This window comes from Pygoscelis adeliae, unplaced genomic scaffold (assembly GCF_000699105.1).
Source record: "Pygoscelis adeliae isolate BGI_AS28 unplaced genomic scaffold, ASM69910v1 Scaffold308, whole genome shotgun sequence".
NCBI lineage: Eukaryota > Metazoa > Chordata > Aves > Sphenisciformes > Spheniscidae > Pygoscelis > Pygoscelis adeliae.
In genome coordinates this window covers 2,482,529-2,487,809 of record NW_008825306.1, presented here as the reverse complement: position 1 = coordinate 2,487,809, position 5,281 = coordinate 2,482,529, and the positions used below count along the sequence as shown (strand labels likewise).

The 5,281-nt window shown below is 47.5% G+C and overlaps 1 protein-coding gene across 1 annotated transcript in view; it reads right to left on the bottom strand.

Annotated features, from left to right (window-relative positions):
* VASH2 (vasohibin 2) overlaps positions 1–5,281 on the bottom strand; it is a 28,910-nt gene that overhangs the window by 306 nt on the left and 23,323 nt on the right. The gene's annotated exons all lie outside the window — the stretch shown is intronic.

Below are 5,281 nucleotides of genomic sequence, written 5' to 3'. Positions count from 1 at the left end.
AGCCAAGCGCCGGCCAAGAACAAGTCATCCCATCCTGGGGTCCATGATCTGAGCCCGGGAGCACCTCTCTCCCCCTGACTTGAGAAAGGGCCTAAATGAGTAGCTAAGACTAGACACATCCCACCCGTGATCTATCCCAGAGCAGGACTGGCTTTTAGAATAAAGTGGAAACTGCCGAGAGCAAACAGCCAAGGCCTCTCACATGGTCACAGCACTTTGTCTCTCTGGACCTGCCCTTTCCTTTTGGCTAGGTCTGTGTGAAGGGCTGGAGCCCACCAAATAGAAAACACAAGATGAACTCCCTTCAGTCTCCAGGCATCTTATATTCTGATACAGTCCAGCCATTCACTTGAGTAATCACACATATACTTAAATGACCTAACAGCATACGTGTATCAACAACCTGAACCAAATGAAACCTTGAGATTGAGCAATCAGTCTCTCCCTGTTTAGCAAGCAATGGAAAAGCTCCTGCAACAAAGCTGTCAAACCGAAACGCTCCTGGTGATTTATAGTCTACGGCAGTGTCTAATCTGAGAGCTTATTCCAGGCTTTTAGCTATTTTCACATTAAGCCATATGTTTGGTTTTCTAAAGTAAAACATTGTCTGAAATACACGTTTGTCCTAGTAGACTCTACAGCATGTCCGCTTCACTGCAAAGACTCAGCTAAAGCCCGAGAAGTACAATGTGAAGCTGGTAATGCCTCTAGTGCCTTCCTACAGCTCCTTAGACCTGGTTTCCAGCTCTTGCACTTACTCTTTGCTCACTGGGTGGCAGATGTGACCCGTGAGTTCACACACGCAAGGCTGACGCTTACCTCCTCATTGCACACTGCCTGCCTCTTTCTGCCGAAGCTGCTCTGGGCAGCCAGCACAGCCACAGGAGAGGCAGCGCGCAGCAGGCAGGCTGTCAGGCCAGGGAAACCCTGCCCATGGCATGCTGCTGGGTGCACGCGCCAATCTAAAAGCTGTACCGCTGCAGCCCTAAGAGGTGGGGATGTGTAGCTTACATACATATACACACACACGTGTGGCAGAGCCTCGGGAATATTTTTTAATTCTTTGATTCAATAACTGATTTTTTTTTTTTTTTAAAAGAGCAGAGCTGCTTAACACCAGATCTCTGCTGAGAATTTGCACAGCATTTGAGAGCTGGGGACATTGCTATGGACAACTAATGCTCTTCTGCCTAGAGTCACACATTGAATGCAGCCTGGTTTTTTGTCACTTATCCAAGCACCTCTATTAATAACCCCATCATCCTCTTTGCAGTACTGCCCTGCACCCTGCCTCGTTGTTTGTCTCAGTTTGTAAGTACTTCACAGAAGTGAAGGAGTCTTCACTGGTCTCTGTCACTTGCAAGAAGGGATCGCACCTGAAGAAGTCATTGTAAGGTAGTTTGGATTTTTCCACTTTATTCCTTTGGAGCAGATGGGATTTGACTAGCCAGAAAACAAGTTACAAGCTGCATCCCTCAGAGCTTGCGTAGGAGTCGGAGACCAGCGAGAGATGCAGTGTATGAAAATTCCAGAGCGTCCTTCCTCCCCTCAAATCTAGGGATGCTCTCCCCTTCCCACCCTTTTCTCTCTCTCTCCCTCCCTCCCTTTAATTAAAGCCAGAATACGGTTTTAATTAAAGCACGCCTGGATGGTTCGACCTTCTCTAATTATCCAAGAGAGATGGGGAGTCACTGCACACCCATGGCAACAGGCCCATTTCCACTCCATGACAATTCTCTAGCTTGTAGCTACAAACAGACTGTCCTCCATAAGGCTTCTCTTCAGGGTTTTAGGAAAAAGCAAGGATTTGTTGGAGCAGAGGCACCGCAGCCCCTATTCACCTTGGCCGGCAAGTGACCTGACATCAAACATCCCCTCTGAAGCAAGGGACCTCTGCTGTACCGGCCCATCAGATCGCACCTCCTGTCCAAAGCACCATGACAATGAGCACATGAGTAAGCTGTGCATAGCTGCTGGGTACACAGTATTCATGAGTTGTCTGCATTGGATATGCCTGATTTTGCACATCCCAATGTAATATAATCCTAATATAATCCTGCCCCTTGCACATCCTAATATAATGGACTAACAGAATTTTCCTTTCAACGGCTAAATTAGGCCAGAAGCACACAAGGCCAGTGTTGCTATGACACTCAGAGCATGCATGTGTTAAGCCTCAGTATGAAATTAAAAGGAAATAGATCTGGTGAACTGGCACTTAGGAGCAGAGATTGCTTCGGGCTGCTGCATGACGCTCCCTTCCAAACTCATATCAACTCTCCCAAATCCCTCCAGCTCCAAGCACCTCTATTGAGGATGAAGCACTGCGTTGCCTGGTCCAGCACAGTGGCTTGCAATTTACTGCACCCTCCTGCTTTGGGACTTCAGAGGATGGACAAGTGGACACAGTAAAGCTTCAGACTTACCAGGCAGATTCACACCACCCTATATCCTCTTTATTCGTCCTGTCTGTTGGCCACTCTTAGCAGGATCACATCAGCTGTGGGCTAAGAGCACATGGACTGTTACCATAGCTCACTTAATGAGCTGCAATTTGACTACACACCAGCCTCCTAGACAGGCATGTACTGCTGATCGCATTGCCACCCGTGTCCTGCAACATACCCTATCTGCCTTGTAGCTGTATTTCCAGGCTGAAATGCTATCGTGGGCTTGCTAGTGGCCACCACTGGCATTTACCTAAGAAACTAGTAAGGAACCAGGATGAGAAGTTAAAGGGTTGAGGCTGTACATTCCACTTCTGTCCTTAAGCACCGCTTCAGCCTTCAGCCTTCGGAAACAATCCAGCAAAGACATTCCAGTTCACCATTCCAGTTCACATATTTTTCACTGGGAGATTTCTCCCAGCAGGCCCATATAATTTTATTGTTGACAAAACCCAGGCTGTAATAACAGCTTGTCATCAGCAGGTGAAGCCTCTCAGACGAATGTGTTATTCAGCCCCTGCCAGCTCAACACTAGAGCAAAACACTGCTCTCCCCCTCCCCTGCAAGCTCTAAAAAGCTGTAATTACAGCATGTGAGTAAGATCCACAAAGAAGCAAAACACAGTGTTGAGAAGCGTGGCCATTCTTTAGCTAGGATTTCAGCCTAAAGCCTAGCAAGCCTGAAAGTCTTTCCTCTTCTGTGTGTAACACGAAGGCCTCTCACTGCAACTAGGTTCTCAGAGATGCATCAACACGCGGAAGAAAATACCCCTTTTCCCCTCTTCTATTTCTCACCCCGTGTCAACCGCAGTACATGCTGGTATGTGTCATTCAGCTCATCCTTGATGAGGGGATGCCATTCCCCCTTCAGATCTTGGAGACCTCCCGTTGCAGAAACCAGCAGATCTCAGTTTTGGAAATGAAAGGGTTTTATCACCAGCAGGGAACTCCCTACAGCAGCGCACTCCTCTGCAGCATCACTGCCGCTGGGGCAAAAGGCACAGTCAGCCTTCGAGCCACCAGCACCACTGCACAGAAGCATCATTTTAACACCAGGAACCCAGTTCTTCTCCCTAGCATCACTTTTCTGACAGAGAGTAGCCTCTTGGGTCTGCTCAAAGGCTCTGGACCTGCTGAAAGCTCCTTCACTCCCCTTTTCCTTCCAAGCATACTGGCCAGGCTTGCGAGGGGGCTGTGCAGGACCCGGCAGGGTTGTCATGCAGCACGTGGTGCAAGAGCTCCCATCTGCTCTGAAATGCTTCAACACCTTCCACCAGAACAGAGATGAAGGTCTCACGTGGAGTCTGCTCTCGACTCCTGCTCCCGCATCATGCCATAGCTGGGTCCTGGATCTTGTATCATGGTGACCCAGGGTTTATTTTAGAATAACATATAATTTGCTGTAGATACAAAGCAACACAGCAGAACCACCCAGCAGGTAACATGTGCTGAAGCCACTGCAAGGCCACCAGTACTTCACTTGTCTTTCTGTCCTGGAAAAGCAAAGCTGCCAAGGAGGAACCAGCCACTGCAGAACAGCCACATGCCCAGCAGCTCTCAGGAAACCAGCCCAACTGGCAAGTCTCCAAGCCCAGAGAGACTCACTCTTCTCTCCAGACATACATGATCCACTCCAGCAACTGCACTATCAGAAACCCAAAGATGAAACCATCCCTCAAAGCGAATCTAGGAGGTGAAGAACCCTGGAGTAGCCGAGCCCATTACAACTATAATTATCCATGCACTAAACAAGGAGCTCTCGGTGATGAAGCCCAAAGTACAGCATCATGGACTGAGTGCGAATTCACATGTAAAAATAAAAGCCTGCTGTGAAATCACCTGCTGCCAAAGTATCTTGAAGTTATCTTTAGAAGGTTAGTCTAATGTCTTTGTTAGCTGCTTTAAAATAAATAAATAAGTGCTGAGACAGTAGTCTGGGAGCCTATTTAAAAAGCGATGGTCATAAATATGTGACTAATCTGGGTTACGTATAGGCTTTCACAGTTGTCAGCTTTCTGGCATGAAGCAATACAGCTAAAACTCATTCTTCCACATCTAAGGTATGGGAGTCTGAATTGCCAGTGGCTGTAAAAGGCCTGTGATCTGGAAGATCAGTTTTATCCATTTAGAGGTATCGCATGCAGTTAGTCCATCCTTCCCTGCACAGTTAAAGAAAAACTATTAGCTACGACACACGAGGGAAGTGGTCTGGGTTTTTTTAAAGCGATTAAAATCAAAGAATACAATGCAAGTGATGTTTCCACTTTGGCAAGGAGAAAAAAGGTTTACTTTTTTACCATCCCTGTAAGTCAGACAGTCCTCAGCGAAAACCACTCCATCAGAACAGCTCCGTACGAAGGCTCATCACGGAGAATCTAATTTCTGTCTGAGTGACCATGACAGCAGGGCATCCCACCACTGCTAGCAGATGCATCCTCCTGTTTTTAATACCTATGTCTGAACACCCTTAAATGTGATGAAACTACTTTCCCTCCTGTACAGGTCCCCTGCACCCCAAACTAGGTTCTTTGTTTCTCCAGACAGTGGACTGTATAAAGACGGAAAAAATAAAAGAGGAAACCCACACTTCGACTTTCACAGTCATCCAACATCCAGCTGAACCCAGCAAAGGCCATCGGGGCCTCCAAGGACACCACACAGAGGGGCCATCGGGCAGCAGTAAGCACAGCAACGCCAGGACTTCAGCAGTACCAGCAGCTTCTGGAGCCTCTCAGGCAACCAAGATACTTGGTGCAGTTTTCCTATATATGCCAGTGAGCATGTAATTTTTGTACAGCAAAACAATATGACACCACCCTCAACTTCTGACCCACC